The following is a 21,110-nucleotide window of genomic DNA, read 5'->3' as shown; positions in this document are numbered from 1 at the left end:
CCTTTGGCCAGCACTATGTGTTGGAAAGATCCTGATATATATATATAGTAGCATTATTCTAATCCCAGGATTAGAATAACTATTTGGATCACGGCCAGCCCTATAAGGGCCTGACTGCTCGCTCCTGAACTTCCCGAACTCAGATGAAAAAAAAGCCACGCCCCACGCCCACCACTTCCCCTGCCCGATCCCAACCTCCCCAATCCAGCGCCTCCCCCCCGGGGCAACCGCCGCCGCCCCCTGGCTCCGCCGCCGCCACCAAACCCCGCACCCCGCCTCCACCGGCCAACCCCGCGCACCGCCGCCGCCCAACCCCGTGCCCCGCCTCCGCCGGCCAACTCCGCGCGCCTCCTCCTCCTACCGGATCCCACCGGCGGAGCTAGCCGACCGCTCGCCGCCGCCCTGGAGACGAACATGGCACCGCCACCCCGAGGAACCTCTGAAAGCTGCGCAGCGGCGGAGCTCCCCTACCCAGTGCCCACTGCCTTTTCCTCCATGCATGCCATCCTTCCTCGCCGGAGCCGATGCGGGCCACGGCCTCACCACGCCGCCCGGGATCGCACACACGTGTTGTCCTGGCCGACCACATTGACCTTCTCACAAGGGCAGCCTTGACCTTCCCGAGGAAGGTTCATCCATGGAGCAGCCGCTCCCACCCCTCCACACCCGGGTCGATCCTGGCTCGCCGCACACCTTTGCCCATCTTCACCAGTATGCATGTGCATCATGTCCGGGCTGGTAGTGGAGATCGTGGACTAGGGCGCGAATTGGAGAAGGGCGAGCACGATGCTGTACATGGGGATCGGGGTGGTTGACGGGGGTGGCAGTTCTAGTTCTTCTACTCCCCTTCTACTACAGCAAGAAGCACACCTGCGCGTTGCACATCCGCCGCGACGACTCACTGTCCAGCGACATGTCGCCAAGGTGTGTATTGCGCTGCTCATTCAATAAATCATGATGTGAAGTGCAGCTGGGTACGTCATGCCTCTTCCTTGCCTGCTCACTGTCCCCCATGCTGGAGCCAGCGGCTCCTTGTTCTATCTCTCAACTAGAGTGGAATCTGTACACATGTATCCTGAATCATATAGTGGTTGATTGATTTTTCGTGGCATGGTGGTGATGTTTAGAGTTTTGCAAAGAATAACTGGGAAAAATCCTCCAAATTTTCTGTTTTTCACTTGCTCTGATTGGTTGCTCTGTACATGTTCGGTGATATCCCTACAAGTACTAGCTATTTCTTCATGACTATGGTGTATGAGGACTCAAGTAATTTATATTTTGGGATGGTTGGAGGTTAGGTGCATTACATGTGCGTCCACATATTCGTCCTTGTTCGTTCTTTCACTAACTACTTGCATATCATTATGCCGCGCGCAGGCGACGTTCTTTCACTATGTACTAGCATATCATTATGCCGCACGCAGGCGACGCCCCAAGGAACACAGAGGAGGTCAGAGTGCATATGGAACTTGGAGGAATACATACGACTACCGGCAGTAACGCGGACAAGTTATATATATAATAATTCAATATGAACAACTGGACGGGCATGGTATACCTGGATGAGAAATTATACATATCGGGAGAGCTAATTTAATTAGGGACCATGCTCTTTGTACGAGTTTGCATGGTAACTTGCAGCCGTCACTTCACAACCTCGGTAGCTGTTAAAAAGAATTTGGCTCAACTGTTTCTCCTGTGCAAAATATTGGTGGCTTTTACTTGAGATTACTTCTGTACAAATGGCATCAGGATGCCAAGAAAGGCAATTAACATATAGAGGCAGGGAGGTGGCCAACTGCTCTGGCTTCTTCAGTCTCCTAGTATACAGTCTTGACACATGCTTTTAGCATGCCAGTAGTAGTAGGATGCGAACACCCAGTTGTTCCGCCTAACAAGGATGGATGGATGGATGGGCTCCGATGTACAGAGCAAAATTAGTAAGAACTATGGTCAAGACAAGCTTCAGTGTCCCAAAAGTAAACTTTCTTAAACCATTTTTGATGAAGTATAGGGAACTTCATGTATGTGTTACTCCCGAAACGATATGAAACTTTGTGTGTACAAATTTTTAATATACCGTATTGATTGAGAACTAAAGAGGCATTCTTTTTTAATAATCTAGAAGTTCAATGACTTCCACCTAGAAAGTTCAAAAGACATTGTTTTTGAGGGAGAACGCATCCTGCCTAGAAGATGCATATGGAACAAAATGTAAATTCGCAATGAAGTTCATATATAAAAAAAGTTGAAGTTCGCATACATAAAAAAGGTGCATTTCTGGAAAAAAGGTACATATTTCCTAATTCTAGATGCTTATATGATCGTCCTGTGACACTGAAATCTTTTTCATTTTAGGTGAGCCAAATTTTTGTGTGGATGTGATGTGCATGTGCTTGTCCGTAGTACACTGAATAGAACGAAAAAAGCTATTATGGGTGCCCTCTAAATGTTTGTCCTATTGCTTATGAGAATTGACCCAGATTTTCCTATTGTTTTTGCACATGTTGGATTCAAGGGAAAACGTGTATAAAAAGGTGTGATTTCAAAAGTTCAGGTGTAAAGAACATCGAAGTTCGAACCAAAAAATGTAAACAAAAAAGTCATGGGATTCAAAGAATAAAAACTATGGAGTTTCATGAAAAAATAGCACACGAAGTTCATATTTCAGAAATTCCGAAGTTCACATATACCACATACAGAAGAAAAATCATCAAATAAAAAAAGGGACCGCCTAGGCCACTTCACCGAAAAGCAAAAAATGCATAAAAATGTCGCGACAAAATTCTGTAAGAAGTTCAAATTTAAAAACCATAGCAGGTCAGCGTTATAAAATGAAGTTGTTAATATCTAAAAGACAAATTTGGAAGTTCAAAAAATTTGAGCAAGAAGTTAAAAATAAGTAGTTCAGACATCTTTATAACGGATTTTCCACCGTTTGTAAAAAAAAATCAGAGAAGTTCAAATTAAAAAGAGGAGCATTTCAAAAGATTGTATAAAAACTAATTTTCCCCATTCTATAAAAACTAGACGTTCGAATTAAAATAACGACGCCGTATCATTGCTAATATAAAAAAGCATTTTCCTCGTTACTAACCAATAAAACTAAGAAGTTCAAATTTAAAAAATGGTGAACTTCGATGTGTGTAAAAAATTCAAAATTTGCACATTATTAAAAAAATAAAACCAAGAAGTTCAAAATTTTAAAACAAAGAAGTAAAAAAAACTCGACTTTCCTCGTTACTTAAGAATAAAACTAAGAAGTTCAAATTAAAATAACAGAGAATTTCAAAGTATATAAAATACTCATTTTTCTCATTAGTAAAGAATAAAACCAAGAAGTTCAAATTAAAAATAGGAAACACAAAAAAGTTTTAAAAAGATTTTCCCCATTTTTTTTAGAAAAACTACAAGTTCAAACTTCGCGAGTATGAAAAAGCTATCAACACGGGAAATTTGCATGTTTTCAACAGCTTTCCACCGTATATCATTTTCTCAATTCCGGTAAGTGGTTGGGGAGTTAGGGGCAAAAAATAACAGTGAAAAAAATAGACTGAAGTTCAAACAGAACTGCTCCAGAAGTTCAACCTCTTCATGCAGTGCATATTCGGAGACTTTGTTTTTGCGATGAAGGTAGAACGCATGATCTCAGAAGATTAGATTGATAACTGCCAGAAGTTCACATACTACACGGTGTGCATTTTGTATTAAAAAAAGAATGAAAAAGCAAAGGCTAAAATTTTTGTTGCTAGAAGTTCAAGTGCTCGGCCCAAGAAAGTTCAAAAATTCTTATGAGAGAGGTTGAACAAAAATACGTGACAGAAATTCAAGGTCAAAACAACGAGAAGTTCAACTACTGCAAGGAATGCATTTCAGGTGAGAATAAAAAGTATAGAAAAAGAAAAGCCTAAAAGGTTTGTTGAAAGAAGTTCAAGTGCTTTGTCCGAGAGGTTCAAAAATCCTTGCGAGAGAGGTTCACCTTGTATTTCCATGCTCGATTTTTTTCGTATAAAAATCGAATACAATTCTTTAATCAAAATATAAAAAGGTGAATTTCAAATTGGAATAACACAGAAGTTCGGAGTTTATTAAAACCTAGGATTTACCCGTTCAAAAAATAAAAAACACAACTCCATTTTTTGCACCTTTAAAAACAACTCATAAACAGAAAAAAATGGTTGCTAGAAGTTCAAGTGCTCGGCGAGGAAAAGTTCAAAAAATTCTTGTGAGAGAGGTTCACCATGTATTTAGATGTCCAAAATACATAAAAATGTAGTTTTTTGTGTTCTAAAATAATTCCCTCAAACCAGAGAGAAGTTCAAAAGTGATAACAACCGGAAGTTCACGTACTACACGGTGTGTATTTCATATAAGAAAAATACAATAAAGTGAAACAGAGTGAAGTTCAAACAGACATCCCAGAAGTTCAACTACTTCACGCAGTGCAAAAAATAGCACGTCAAAAACAGAGTGAAGTTCAAACAGACATGCCCCCAAAAGTTCAACTACTTCACGCAGTGCATTTCCGTTCGCGATGAACGCAGAAATCATGATCTCGCCATTTTCTAATTTACCTCAAAACTATAGGAATATCATTTGTGTAAGTTTCAAGTCCTCGGTCGAAGAAAGTTAAAAAAATTATTGTGAGAGGGGTTTGTACAAAAGGAGTAGCATTTGTGTAACACTATCGAATGGATGAGAAAATTACAAACGAAAATACGTCACAGAAGTTCAACGTGAAAACAACATGAAGTTCAACTACTACACTGAATGAATTTTAGATGAAAAACTTTTAAAATCATCACGAGTATGAAAAAACGATCAACGCGGGAAAGTTATGTGCTTACAGCAGCTTTCCACTGGTATATCACTTGCTCAATTCCGGTGAGTGGATGGAGAGTTACGAGCAGTGGATGGAGACCTACGAGCAAAAAAATCACGTGAAAAACAGAGTGAAGTTTAGGTACACGCGCCGAGAAGTTTAGGTTCTTCACGCGGTGCATTTTCGAAGAATCTGTTTCCCGATAAAGGTAGAACACATGATCTCTCTATTTTTGAAATTACTTAAAAACGGCTAGGAATCAGAGAAAACAATCAACATGAAAAAGTTTCGCATTTTCCGTAGCTTTTCAGCGGTATATTATTTGCCCCATTCCGATAAAGTTTGCAGAAATTACGGCAAAATACGTTTTTAGCCATTTTCAAAACTGACATAAAAATGTAATCAATTAGGAGAAATAATATATACAAAAGCGTTTCGCATTTCTTCAAGCTTTCCAACGCCATATCATTTGCTGCATTTGGACATACGGTTAAAAAATTAGCTCGAAAATACGAACTCGGTGAAACTTGTACCGTTTCCTAAATTACTTTTAAAGCATTCAAAATTAGAAAACACTTTTAACATGAAAAATTAGCGCATTTTCATAAGCTTTCCAATGCCATATTATTTGCCTTAATTGGATTAGCCGTTTAGAAATGGCATCGAAAATACAAACTTGGGTGTTCCGTTTGCGAAATTCTACAATTTTCCGAATTACTCTTTAACCGTAGGGAATGAGAGAAATCTTTCGACATGTGGAAGGAGCGTTTTTGCAGCAGCTTTCCAACGCCATATTATTTGCCTCATTCCGATAAACGGTTTAAAAATGCGATCGAAAATACGATTCACGTTTTTTGTATGAAGAAAAAACGGTTTTCAAAACTGCTCTTAAACCGCTTACATTTTGCCAAAAATTTAATTTGGGTCATGATACTAGTGTCCATAGCTTTCCAACGGTATATAGCAAGCCCCATTTGGACACCTTTTAGCTAAAGTTCAACCTAGCACACGGGGAAGGTCAGGCGCGTTACTCGGGAAGTTCATGTTGTGATCAGAATATTATTCTGATCCTGTGATCAGAATAGTGTTTATATATATATCCAATTGGATGTGGGTTTTCATAAAGCATTATTGTTGACGTTACCCTTGAGGTAAAAGGTTGGGAGGCAAAACTATAAGCCCCTATCTTTCTCTGTGTCCGATTAAAACTTCATACCCATAAGTATTGTGTGAGTGTTAGCAATTGTGAAAGACTAAATGATAGTTGAGTATGTGGACTTGCTGAAAAGCTCTTATATTGACTCTTTCCAATGTTATGATAAATTGGAATTGCTTTAATGACTCACATTATAGTTTGCTAGTTTTTCAATGAAGTTTCTGATTCATACTTTACATTGTGAACAGATTGTTACTTCAGTATAAGAAATTGTATGACAATATATATCTGTTTCTATTCTAAGAATGATCATGATGCCCTCATGTCCGTATTTTATTTTATCGACACCTCTATCTCTAAACATGTGGACATATTTTTCGATATCGGCTTCCGCTTGAGGACAAGCGAGGTCTAAGCTTGGGGGAGTTGATACGTCCATTTTGCATCATGCTTTTATATTGATATTTATTGCATTATGCGCTGTTATTACACATTATGTCACAATACTTATGCCTTTTCTCTCTTATTTTACAAGGTTTAGATGAAGAGGGAGAATGCTGGCAGCTGGAATTCTAGGCTAGAAAAGGAGCAAATATTATAGACCTATTCTGCACAACTCCAAAAGTCCTGAAACTCCACGAAAGTCAGTTTTGGAATATATTAAAAATATTGGGCGAAGAAAGCACTAGAGGGGGGCCACCCACTGTCCACGAGGGTGGAGGGTGAGCTCTACCCCCTAGGCGCGCCCCCTGCCTCGTGGGCCACCTGGAAGCCCCCCGATGCCCATCTTCTGGTATAAGGTGTCTTTTGCCCTGGAAAAAATAAGAAGGAAACTTTCGGGATGAAGCGCCGTCGTCTCGAGGCGGAACCTTGGCAGAACCAATCTAGGGCTCCGGCGGAGCTGTTCTGTCAGGGAAACATCCCTCTAGGAGGGGGAAATTGTAACGCCCCGAGACCGTTGTGCCAGGTGTCTTCCAGTTATTCGTTGTTGTTTACTTGTCATTTGTTTGTGTGTCATGCATTTCATATCATGTCATCATGTGCACCGCATTTGCATACATGTTCGTCTCATGCATCCGAGCATTTTCCCCGTTGTCCGTTTTGCAATCCGACACTCCTACGTCCTCCGGCGCCCTCTTTCGTCTCTTTTTGTGAGCAGGTGTGAAACATTATCGGAATGGACCAAGATTTGCCAAGCGGCCTTGGTACACCACCGGTAGACCGCCTGTCAAGTTTCGTGCCATTTGGAGTCCGTTTAATACTCCAGCGGTTAACCGGGTAACCGTAAAAGCCTCGTGTGTGTTGCAGCCCAATACCCCTCCAAAGTGGCCCAATAATCCATCCAAACCCCCTCCATCCTCTCGGCCATTCAATCACGACCACGTGGCCAAAAACCGCACCTCATTTGGACTCTCCTAGCTCCCTCTAGCTATATACAAACCCCCACCTCTGAATTTCACGGTGCAAACCCTAGATCTTCCTCCTCTCGCCTGCCGGACATGTTCGTCCTAGACCGGACGTAACCCCACCGCCGCTCCCAGCCTCTCCCATCACGCCACATGGCACCGTGCCACCCGCCGCCGCCGCGGCCCGGAGAGTCCACGGCCGGCCCGCGCGCCGCCCGCTCGCCCCGCCTCCCCGCGCCATCCGCAACTCCTTCCGTGCCCGAGCACCGGTGTCTGCGTCGCCCGGCCTCAGGCAGCCGCGCCGGCGAGACCTGCGACCAGCCACCGCCGCCGTCTGAAGCTCCCCCCGCCGACCACCGTCTCCGTACCGCCTTGTGGAGCTCCGCCGCCGACCCCGTCTTTAGATCCGGCCCAGCGACCGGATCCACCCCACGCCTCCATCCCTGGTCTTCTTCATCGCCGGTGCCGCCGTCCTGTCGTCCGCTGTCGTCGGCCTCCGCTCGCTGCGTCGGGCAGAGGAGCCCGACCTCATGCATGGGCCGATGCCTCAGCCACGTGGGCCGCACCCCGAGCCGGCCCAGCTCCCGGACCTCTCCTCGGCCCAGCCCAACCGGCCTCCAAGGCCCACATGCCTCCTCCTTCCTGGGCCGAGCCCATTTGGGTGAGCCACCGCCGATGCCCTTATCTCTCGCCCGGTGCGACATTTACTATACTACGCTCACCTGTTTTTCTGCCAAGTCCCTAAGTCTGTGACATTTTATGCCTCTGTTCATCATGTCATAACTTCTCATCCGTAGCTCCGTTTTGTGTGCATGAGATATCAAAATGTTCATCATGATGTGTTCTTCATTTTTTTCCATTGTGCCATGCTTGTTTGAGTCCATCTTGATGCCCTAATGACTGTTGCAAGAGTGCTATAAAATGTTAGGTGCTGATTCTTAGCAGATTATGGGCATTTGTCATTTTTGCCATGATTATTGTGTGCTGCATATGGACTTGAGCTCTACGTGTATTTTGATCTATGCCATTCCAAATTTATAGGGGTGTATGCCATGTATTTTTGTGATCAATGTGGTGACTAGCACATGCATTCAAAGTAGCTCTCGTGATATTGTTGTTTTCAAGGACTTAGAATTTCACTAAGTCATTGCTCTGCTATTATTTTTATGCCATGTATTCATGTTGCTATAGTGAGATCCATGCTTCTTTTGAGTATGTTCAGTAAGGATGATTTGGACATATGGTTATGCTCTATCCATCCATGTCCCTGTTTGCATTTATGGAGTGCCCTAGCATGACTCAATCTTGCTCTACTTTTGCTATAAAATGTTCCTCGCAAATTGTTTACGTGTTAATCAATTTTTCCAAGGTTGTTGTAGTTGATCCATGCATGCTATGAGCTTGTTCTTGCTTTGGTTAGATTCATGAACATGTCTTCTTACTATTGTTATGATTATCTTGTCATGCAATGCCTTGTGGTGAGTGAATCGAGCTCGCAAAGAGGCCTTCATAACTCTGTTTATGCCATGCTCGGTTTTCTGCTAAGTCTGAATCTGTTAACGAAACTTGCTATGTTTACATGGGTGCCATCATATCTTCTTATCATTTTTGACTTATGGTCAGTAAGGGACTTTTGTTATAAGCTTTGAGTAGATTCATTCCATGCCTTGTATTGCTATTTTATCTTCCTATAGCATGTAGTTATCTTGCTCTAAACATTGCTTCCTGATGTTAATTCCTGGCATGTTAGTATTTTCACTAAGTCTATGATGCTGATATCTTTTGCACTTTTGCCATGCTTGTTTGAACCTGCTCTTGTGTGATTTAGCCATAGCTCAGTGTTCATCTTTTGTCAAGCATCTTGAGTAGATCACTGCCTTGGGCTTTGTTGCTATGTTGGAGTGCCGTAGCTTAGTTTCTTGTTGCATTCTAGATGGCATCGTGCTGTTAATCGCAGAATTGTGCCATTCTTGTTTTGCTTGCCATTTTCAAACCGTGCATCCGATTCCGGTGATCTTTATATCGATTTCAACCGAAATAATCTCATCTTTCCAGCGGCACACTTGGTTTGCCAAGTTGAGGCCTGGTTCAATCTTTTCCTTCCGGAGCTCGCATATGCATTGCATATCACATCCCGCATATCATGCCATGTTTTGCATCATGTTGCTTGCGCATTGCACCATGGTAGATTGTTGTTTCCTTTGCTTGTGTTCTTGATTTGGGGTAGAGCTGGGAGACGAGTTCGTGATCGAGGAACCCGTTGAGTACGCTTATGAGGATCAAGCTTACGTCAACTCGGAGAACTTTGCAGGCAAGATGACCATACCCTTGAAATCACTTCTATCTTTGCTTGCTAGTTGCTTGCTCTATTGCTATGCCGTGATACCTACCACTTGCTTTATCATGCCTCCCATATTACCATGTCAAGCCTCTAACCCACCTTTTTTCCTAGCAAACCATTTTTTGGCTATGTTACCACTTTGCTCAGCCCCTCTTATAGCGTTGCTAGTTGCAGGTGAAGATGGAGTTTGTTCCTTGTTGGAACATGATTTATTGTTGGGATATCATTATTATATCTTGTTTACTTTAATGCATCTATATACTTGGTAAAGGGTGGAAGGCTCGGCCTTATGCCTGGTGTTTTGTTCCACTCTTGCCGCCCTAGTTTCCGTCATACTGGTGTTATGTTCCTTGATTTTGCGTTCCTTACGCGGTTGGGTTATAATGGGAACCCCTTGATAGTTCGCTTTGAATAAAACTCCTCCAGCAAGGCCCAACCTTGGTTTTACCATTTGCCATCTAAGCCTTTTTCCCTTGGGTTCTGCAGACTCAAGGGTCATCTTTATTTTTAACCCCCCCGGGCCAGTGCTTCTCTAAGTGTTGGTCCAAACTGGGCGATGTCCGGCGCCCCCTGGGCAACCAGGGTCTATGCCAACCCGACGTCTTGCCCATCCGGTGTGCCCTGAGAACGAGATATGTGCAGCTCCTATCGGGATTTGTCAGCACATTCAGGCGGCTTTGCTGGTCTTGTTTTACCATTGTCGAAATGTCTTGTAACCGGGATTCCAAGTCTGATCGGGTCGTCCTGGGAGAAGGAATATCCTTCGTTGACCGTGAGAGCTTGTGATGGGCTAAGTTGGGACACCCCTGCAGGGTTTTGAACTTTCGAAAGTCGTGCCCACGGTTATGGGCAGATGGGAATTTGTTAATATCCAGTTGTAGAAAACTTGACACTTAACTTAATTAAAATGAATCTACCGCGTGTGTAGCCGTGATGGTCTCTCCTCGGCGGGGTCCGGGAAGTGAACACGGCTTTGGAGTTATGTTTGAACATAAGTAGTTTCAGGATCACTTCTTGATCACTTCTAGTTCACAACCGTGCTTTGCTTCTCTTCTCGCTCTCATTTGCGTAAGTTAGCCACCATATATGCTAGTGCTTGCTGCAGCTCCACCTCACTACCTTTTCCTACCTATAAGCTTAAATAGTCTTGATCATGAGGGTGTGAGATTGCTGAGTCCCCGTGACTCACAGATACTTCCAAATAGTTGCAGGTGCCGATGATACCAGTGCAGGTGACGCAACCCATCTCAAGTGGGAGCTCGATGAAGATCGTGTTCGATTGTGTTGTTTCGTTTCCAGTTGATCAGTAGTGGAGCCCAATCGGGACGATCGGGGATCTATGCTTTGGGGTTGTCTTTCTTTATTTGGTTCCGTAATCGGACCTTGATTGTATTCTGGATGATGTAATGCTATATTTATGTATTTTGTGAAGTGACGATTGTAAGCCAACTCTGTATCCCTTTCTTATTCAGTACATGGGATGTGTAAAGATTACCCCTCTTGCGACATGCCTACCATGCGGTTATGCCTCTAAGTCATGCTCCGACACGTGGGAAATATAGCCGTATCGTGGGTGTTACAGAAATCGTCACCATCATCATCACCATCGATCCTCTCATCAGGAGGGGGTCAATCTCCATCAACATCTTCACCAGCACCATCTCCTCTCAAACCCTAGTTCATCTCTTGTATCTGATCTTTGTCTCAAAACCTCAGATTGGTACCTGTGGGTTGCTAGTAGTGTTGATTACTCCTTGTAGTTGATGCTAGTTGGTTTATTCGGTGGAAGATTATATGTTCAGATCCTTTATGCACATTAATACCCCTCTGATTATGAACATGAATATGATTTTGAGTAGTTACGTTTGTTCCTGAGGACATGGGAGAAGTCTTGTTATAAGTAGTCATGTGAATTTGGTATTCGTTCGATATTTTGATGAGATGTATGTTGTCTTTCCTCTAGTGGTGTTATGTGAACGTTGACTACATGACACTTCACCGTTGTTTGGGCCTAGGGGAAGGCATTGGGAAGTAATAAGTAGATGATGGGTTGCTAGAGTGGCAGAATCTTAAACCCTAGTTTATGTGTTGCTTCGTAAGGGGCTGATTTGGATCCATATGTTTCATGCTATGGTTAGGTTTACCTTAATTCTTCTTTCGTAGTTGCGGATGCTTGCAAGGGGGGTTAATCATAAGTGGGATGCTTTTCCAAGGAAGGGCAGTACCCAAGCACCGGTCCATCCACACATCAAATTATCAAAGTAACGAACGTGAATCATATGAGCATGATGAAAACTAGCTTGATGATAATTCCCAAGTGTCCTCAGGAGCGCTTTCCTTTATATAAGAGTTTGTCCAGGCTTGTCCTTTGCTACAAAAAGGATTGGGCCACCTTGTTGCACCTTGTTTACTTTTGTTACTTGATTACCATTATGAATTACCTTATCACAAAACTATATGTTACTGATAATTTCAGTGCTTGCAGAGAATACCTTACTGAAAATTGTTTGTCATTTCCTTCTGCTCCTCGTTGGGTTCGACACTCTTAATTATCAAAAGGACTACGATAGACCCCCTATACTTGTGGGTCATAAGCATTATTTTACTCTATTCATTGCGAAGTGTCTACTTGCTAGGGAGAAGGTTGGTGCACTTAGCGCCCCCGATTTCGTTGTCTTACGCCGCGCACTTTACGGCGATAACACTTATAGCTTAGGAGCTATTGTGGCACGTCGCCTTCACCTTAACAGGTCCAAGGGTAAAATTCATGGCGGTATTTATGCTACTCGCTTAGCGAGTCACTTTAATGTTCAGATACGCCAACATGACTGTCGCTTGCCCAAGGTTTACTTAGCTCGTCAGGCTATGGCACGTCATCACTTTATTGATGGCGAGAACACTACTATAGATGTTCCATATAACCTAGTCTTTAGTGAAATCACTCATGATGTTATTCCATTGCCTGCACCTACTTTGTTTTATTCTATTGCCTGGGGCGGATACAGGATCATGCCTGAGGACATTGTCGCCTACCGGAACAACCATGCGGCGGCAGAGGAGGAGCCTCAGGAGTGGGACGCTCAGGTGCCCGCTCCACATCACTTCAACATAGGACCCGATCGCTTCTTCGAGTGGTGACTACCAAGCTAGGCCAAAAGCCAGATCTTGGGGGAGTACGTATTTCCACCGACATTACATTCATGTTTACACATTTCATTCAAGTTGTCAGTGTCTCTACTTTTCCATTGTATTATCCATGCTAGATTTATTTCTCTTGCTTTCTTCTTGTGTGTTTGAAAAACTTTGAGAAAATCCAAAAAAAATGTTGTTTGCTTCTTTTCCGTTTTTCTTTCTAGTGTAGTTAGTTTTAGTGTTAAAAAGAAAACCCCAAAATACTTTTGCTTGTTGGGAGCTCTCCCATGTAAATATTTTTTCTCCTTTTGTTGTTCTTTCGTTAATTTGCTTCCTTCAAGAAAAACTAAAGAACTCCAAAAATATTCCAACGTGTTTCTCTGAAATTAATTTTCTTTTTATTGGGTCATACCGAGGAGAAGACCATGATGAAAATGTTGAGTGGCTCTCATATGCATTATTGTTAATCTAACGAAGAGCCCAAATTACCTTGTCTTCTCCTTTGAATAAAATGTTTGCAGCTTAGTCCACGGCATTCTTGCACTATTATTATTTTCAAATCGTTTGGTCATGCAAGTGAAAGGTGTAGTATCGAGAAGAGGTGTCTAGAGGGGGGTGATTAGACCCTCAACAAAGAAAAGTAGCAGTTTTTAATTTCTTTAAGTTAAGGTGGAGTTTTAGCACAAGTTTAAACATTCACAATACATTTCAAGCAAGCATGGCAAGAGTATATGAGCAGTGGAAAGTAAAGCATGCAAGTTGCAAGAAAGTAAAGGGATGGGATTGGAGTGTGCAAACACAATTGGAGACACGGAGATTTTTGGCATGGTTCCGATAGGTGGTGCCATCGTACATCCACGTTGATGGAGACTTCAACCCATGAAGGGTAATGGTTGCGCGAGTCCACGGAGGGCTCCACCCACGAAGGGTCCACGAAGAAACAACCTTGTCTATCCCACCATGGCTGTCGCCCATGAAGGACTTGCCTCACTTGGGTAGATCTTCACAAAGTAGGCGATCTCCTTGCCCTTACAAACTCCTTGGTTCAACTCCACAATCTTGTCTGAGGCTCCCAAGTGACACCTAACCAATCTAGGAGACACCACTCTCCAAAAGGTAATAGATGGTGTGTTGATGATGAACTCCTTGCTCTTGTGCTTCAAATGATAGTCTCCCCAACACTCAACTCTCTCTCACATATTTGGATTTGGTGGAAAGATCATTTGAGTGGAAAGCAACTTGGGGAAGGCTAGAGATCAAGATTCTTGTGGTTGGAATGGAATATCTTGGTCTCAACACATGAGTAGGTGGTTTTCTCTCAGAAAATGTATGCTGGAAGTGTAGGCACATTCTGATTGCTTTCTCCATGAATCGAGGATGGGTGGATGGGTATATATAGCCTCCACACAAAATCTAACCATTACACACAATTTACCAAACTCGGTGGCACCGAATCAAGAAACTCGATCAGACCGATTTAGTTCAAAATGTGAACGTTAGGATTTTCGGTGGGACCGATGTGCTAGGGTTAGGGTAAAACCTCAACTTGGTTTGACCGATTAGACAAACTCGTGGGACCGATTTTGGTAATAAGCAAAACAAAGAGTTGGTCAAGCAAAATCGGTGGGACCGATTGCATATCTCGGTGGGACCAAGATAATTGCAATAGGAAACAGAGAGTTTGCAAGCTCATCTCGGTGAGACCGAGATCCCATCGGTGAGATTGAACTGATTAGGGTTTCTGGCAGTGGCTATGTCAAGGTAACTCGGTGGCGCCGGATAGATCAAATCGGTGGGGTCGAGTTTGACTTTTGGTTTAGGACAATGTGGAAATGATAAAGTGGTTGAGAGCTTTGGAGCATATCACTAAGCACTTTGAGCAAGCAAGCCATTATGCAACGCCTCATCCCCTTTTAATAGTATTGGCTTTCCTATGGACTCAATGTGATGTTGGATCACTAAAATGAAAAGGTAGAGTCTTGAGCTTGAGCCAATCTTTGTCCTTAGCATCTTGAAGGGGTTCCACATCCTCTTGTCCAAGCCACTCCACTGTTGAACTCATCTGAAATATACTAGATAAAAGTATTAGTCCAACAAGAGATATGTTGACATTAATTACCAAAATCACCCAGGGAGCACTTGTGCTTTCAAAAGGCAATAATGACGATATTTGATGAACTGGCGGTGGCAGAGGGAAATGGGTCTAAACTCAACTTGTTCTGTTTTTGTAAATATGTTTAACCTAGTATACATTATTCAGCCTATTATGATCAAACATGTTTCCAATGAATTGGAGATTATAGTTTCTCATGCCATGCTTAAGTAGCTCGGAGTGGATAATGATTTATCTTGGATGTCAACATTGCGTTAAAATGATTGTGATGTAGTATGATGATATGGTATCCCCTCTGAATGTTCGAGTGGCTTGACTTGGCACATGTTCATGCATGCGGTTGAATCAAAACCAATATAGCCTCTATAATATTTGTGTTCATGGTGTTCATATCCTACTCATGCTAGTATCCAATGTTACTTATGCATAATGCATGTTCATGACCATTTTCACTCTCTAGCTGGCCGCTTCTCAACCTATTTGCTAGTCTTCGCCTGCACTAAGCGGGAATGCTGCTTGTGCATCAAAATTCCTAAAAGCCAAGTTATTCCAGATGAGTCCATTGTAAGTAAATTTGCATGTGCCACCTCTAAAAACTTCAAATAAATATCATTTTTTGTGTGCCTGGATTGTTCATAGAGTGATAGGAGGTAGTCAGTATCTTCCATGCTAAGCGGGTTATTCTCATGATGAGTGTTTATTCACTCGTCCTTGCACCAGTGGCATAGCTAGGAATTGAAAACAATGTGGTCCACCTAAAAAAATTGACAACAAATATGAACGTTCTAAGTAATTGTGTAGCGACCCGACCCGAATGGGTCAAGTCTCTGTGCTTAAGTGTCATCCCTGGATCGGTATGCTGACACACACAATACTCGAGGATTTATAACAGAGGTAAATCACATGTAAAAGTAACGTAAATACTATTACCTCAAATCCAAAATAGCGGAAGTAACAAGGTTGTGGATTCCCATCAACACCAACGGCAAAGTTGAGTGTAGAAATCGTAACCCTAACATATCACTTACTCGTCGTAAGATATCCTGCAACATGAGACGTTGCAGCCACAAAGGGTCAGTACATTGAATGTACTGGCAAATTCACACCATAGAGAATGATGAACAATGGCTATAACTACATGCATATTTGGCTGGTGGAAAAGCTCTATGGTTATAGTTTTGCGTAAAGCCAATTTTCCCTACTGCAAAGGAATAAATTTTATTTAACTATCATGGTGGTTGTTGAACATTGAGAATGGTTGACAGCATTCTCAGTCCCAATTAAGTAACATCATTAAACCCAACAATATTCATTTAAAGTAACGTGATGAGATCAACGGGATAATCCAAGAACTAGATACTCAAGATGTCCATAACCGGGGACACGGCTAATCATGATTAGTTTATACACTCTGCAGAGGTTTGCCCACTTTTCCCCACAAGACCCGATCGCCTCCATTGGATTTCTCGCACTACATGGTGTTTGAGAAACGAATGACCGAGACACAGTCTTTCAGAAGCGCTAGCACCTTACGTTGGATAGACCAGTACACCTACTTTCCCCTACATCTGCTAGTCTACCCTGTAAAGAGTTCGCACGACTTACTCAACTATGCCAGAGCCCATAATGGCTTGTGGCTGCACACGGAAGTTTCTAGTTTGAAAAATCTCATGATCCCTTTGAGCCTGGGTGGCGGTCCAAAAGAAAACAGGCAAGTCCTGGATTACCCAGGTGCCTAGACAGGCAATCCTAGAATAACCAGGTGCCTCAATCCACCCAGATGTGTGTTTAAGTTGCCACCTTAAGTAAACCATTAATTAACAATCTCACATCTGTCATGGATACTCTCAAAACCCAATCCACGTCTACTAGCATAGCATGGCATAATAAGCAAACGTAGAAGTAACTCCCAAAGGTTTGATAATAAACAGGTAATAGGTACTACCTCATCTACTTCCCATCCCATAGTTTAATTAGATCCTAATCATGCAATGTGTGAAGATTGATCTAATGCAAAAAAACTGGGTATGGAAGGGGATATGATCAAAGTGTGAACTTGCCTGCAATGTTGATGAAGATGATTCGCACTAAAACTCGTGATAGATCTACTCGTCACACTCCGGTTAATCTATCGTAAGCAAACAATAGTAACCACACATAAGCAATCACTCAAAAGATCGGGAAGAACGAAGAAGACGATTCGGAAAACATCAAAACCAAGCAAATAGATCTTGCAACATAAAACAATTTCTAACAGTACCAAAATTATATGAATTTGGCCTTATCAGAAAGTTTAGGTCAAGAGCTTCGATTTGCAAAAAGAATCAACTCAAACGGAGTTACGGATAAAAAGATATGATCAAAAGAAGTTTGAATTCCAATCTGATCTAATTCAAATTTTAAAATTTTCAAAAACATGTTTGGGTTGGATTAATGGATAGAGGACATCATAACGAAGAAGTGGGCGTTGGTTTCGTTGGATTTGGGCAAACGAGTAAAAAGTTATGGCTATTTGAAAAATCAGGGCCAAGCTGTTTTATGGAAGAAGAAAAAAAATAGCTATGGGCTAGGGTCTAATGTATAAATATGTAGACTAATTGATAATCTAATTATTCTATCGTATTAGTCTAAAAATAATAAACTACGGAAGTATAAGAAGAAAAAAAATAAAGAAAGATACGTTTATAAGGCAGAGAAAAGACAACTTTGAAGAGTGGAGACAACTTCCAGAAGTCGCGCCGGAGAGAAAAAAATATATTTTTCTTAAATAAATCTAGTCAAACCAAAATATTGATTTAACCCGAATTGGATGATTTTTGGAGGCTCTATGGGTCTATATTTATTGGTGGAAAAGAGGCTTAAGGGTCAAAGGCTAGGCAATGTGGGACTAAACGTAGACGAAAATATACGAAACAGAGAAGAAAAGAGGCGATGGGCCTAAAGGCCTTCGGCCGGCCGCGCAGTGCAGTTTTTTTTTCCGGCCGGCCGCGCGGTTATTTTTACAGAATGCGATAAACTGAAAAACGAAAATAAAATAAACTTTATATAGGCATATTATATATAAAAATTTTCAGAAAAAGATTTTCTACGACATGAACATTTTTCTTGCATTAAATAAAATACACATAAATTCTAATAATTCAAACAGTGCTACTGGTCTATTAAAATCCAACAAAAAACATTTTTAAAATACCAAAATGATTTCAAATTAATTTTTCTCCAATTTTCTATTGTAGGGAATCATGTTACCCTAATTTCCATATATTTTATTTTTGGAGAAAAATAATTTGAATAAAACTCAAATAACTCCAAATTGAAAATAAATTCAAAAGAACTTTGAATTTAATTCTTTGAAACTCCCAACTCGTATTTCATATAATTTGAAGAAGTCATTTTATCTTCTCTCATGAAAATCATTGAGTTGCATAAAGTTTCTGAGTTGGAAAATATTTCCAAATGAAATTCAAATATTTTCAAAAACCCTTTTCATTTATATAAATGGAAGAAGTCATGTCATCTTCTCTCCAGGGTTTTGTGATGAAAGGTATTTGAATTCACGGAGAGCATAAAATGCAAAAATGAAAGTTTGGGAAAGTCCTTTTATTCCCTCTCATTTAACTTTCAAAAAGTTTCGAATTTCACTCACTTTCAGTCAATCAATCAAACAATCCATCAAGTCTATCTATTTATTATAACATTCCAAAATTTAGAATTTTGGGATGTTACAAATTGCCAAAACCACATAGAAATTGATCAATATGGTCTTACGTATATACCTAAATTCCCAATTAAGTCTCAATTTTGCATAAAAGAAGCCTACATTGTCTCATCTTTTTTTTAAAGTTACATTGTCTCATCTTCATTCACCTTGGAGAAAACATCCGGCCCAATGTATGTGACTAGGCAATCATCCAAAAGACTATCACCCATTTTATTTTTTCATTTGCTCTTGACTGAACTCACATAAAATGCTCTCAGTCTAAACATTTGTCATTGCCACCGGTAGAAGCAATACCGATTTGAGAAAATGGTACACATAATTGAACAAATTATGTGCAAAATTCCTTTCCATGTACGTGTTCATCTTCAGCTACTGAGCTACATATGGACTGTACTGGAAATGGATAGCAATTAGGAATTACCAAATAGAGAAGAGGGGAATGGGGAGTACCTCAGATCAGAAATAAAGACAACAAAGTATCAAACTATCAAAGTACCTCAGATCAACTGGCATCGACTTGCAGTTGCAAGGGCACCAAACACTGCAGTGCTGCTGCCACACCTGGGCAGGGCAGGCTGCGCAGATGCGCATGGTAGTGGGAGCGGCGGACGAATGGAGGCTCTGAGCACCGGGCAAGTGAGAAAAAGAGGAAGGCGTCTCCTCCGCTCTTGGTACGGCGAGACAGGAAGCGAGTCACGCCATGGCGGCGGCAAGACAGAATGAGGAGCAAAGTCAGCAAGCGAGGTCATCCATGGGGTAAAGTGGCTCGATGCATGTAAGCGGCTGGGTAGCTTTTGTTTGGGCTAGCCAGACATGGGTTGGTATTGGGCTTTTTTATTTTTCTTTGGCCCATCTCTAACACATAGTATAGCCTGGTCCAAAATTCCAGGGTGGGCCGCGGCCCACCCTGGACACCCATGTAGCTCCACCCCTGCTTGCACGAGAGGGCGATAATAGGGATTCCCAGTCCCGAATTCAAAATTGAAATAATTAAACAAAACTCTACCATGATTGTTGTTGGTATGGACGGTACCCGTGTATTCAGATTAGTCGTGGAGTGTGCTTGTTGGCGGAGGGGGAGTAAACCTTTACTTTTTATCGCTTGGGAACCGCCACTAATGTGTTTAGCATGGAAGATACCGACAACTAATGGTCACGAAGTAAACAAGAAGGGTGTATTTCTCAAAATTTCATTTACCTCTATTTTAAAATTTGAGCTCTCGCACCGCTGCAAATCACTACTTCGCTCTGCGAAGGGACTATCTCCTTACTTTTATGTTGAGTCGTCATCTTCTCAAATAAGCGCCAGACCTGAGAGAACTATTGTCATCCTCATGCATTGTGTATAGCTAATGTTGGGTGCATCATGACTAGATTTTTTCTAACATGAATTACAATGTTTAGTCGCTGCTTGAACTTTGGAGGTGCTCTGCATTTATGTTTTGCGGTCTCAAAAAGGGCTAGCGAGATACCACTATTGTCATATTATATCGTGGTTGTTTTGAAAAAGTGTTGCCATTTGAGATATTTTATTATTGATCGCTAGTTGATTATGCCATTGATATGAGTTAATATAATTTGTAAGAGTTATTGTCGACATGGTTAGTCATGATCTTTGCTGAAAACTTGGGTGCTACTTAAGCTTATTTATGTAAACAAGAGCAAAAGAGTTCGTAAAAGTTTTTCTTTTTTCTTTTAGTTTATCAACTGAATGGCTTGAGGACAAGCAAAGGTTTAAGCTTGGGGGAGTTGATACGTCTCCATCGTATCTACTTTTCCTAACGCTTTTTCCTCTATTTTGTACTCTAATTTGCATGATTTGAATGAAACTAACCCGGACTGACGTTGTTTTCAGCATAACTACCATGGTGTTGTTTTTGTGTAGAAATAAAAGTTCTCGGAATGGCACAAAACTTTTTGGTTATTTTTTATGGAATAAAAGAAAAATACTGGAGCCAAGACACTGAGGGGGGCCCTGGGTGAGCACAACCCACCAGGGCGCGCCCCCTCCTGGCGCGCCCACGTGCGTTGTGCCCACCTGGTGGCCCCGCAGACCCTGATTCCAACTCTATAAAATCCTATTTTTGGAGGAAAAAAATCAAGGAGGAAGAATTATCGCGTTTCACGAGATGGAGCAACCGCCACCTCCTATTCTTCATCGGAAGGCCAGATCTGGAGTCCGTTTGGGGCTCTAGAGAGGGGGATCTTCGATCTTCGTCATCACCAACCTTTCTCCATCGCCAATTCCATGATGCTCCCCACCCGGAGTGAGTAATTCCTTCATAGGCTCGTTGGTCGGTGAGGAGTTGGATGAGATTCATCATGTAATCAAGATAGTTTTGTTAGGGCTTGATCCCTAGTATCTAGTATGTTCTGAGATTGATGTTGCTATGACTTTGCCATGCTTAATGCTTGTCAC

Source organism: Triticum urartu, chromosome 6A (genome assembly GCF_056163025.1).
Source record: "Triticum urartu cultivar PI428250 chromosome 6A, HENAU_Tu73, whole genome shotgun sequence".
Lineage (NCBI taxonomy): Eukaryota > Viridiplantae > Streptophyta > Magnoliopsida > Poales > Poaceae > Triticum > Triticum urartu.
This window is presented reverse-complemented; position numbering follows the sequence as displayed.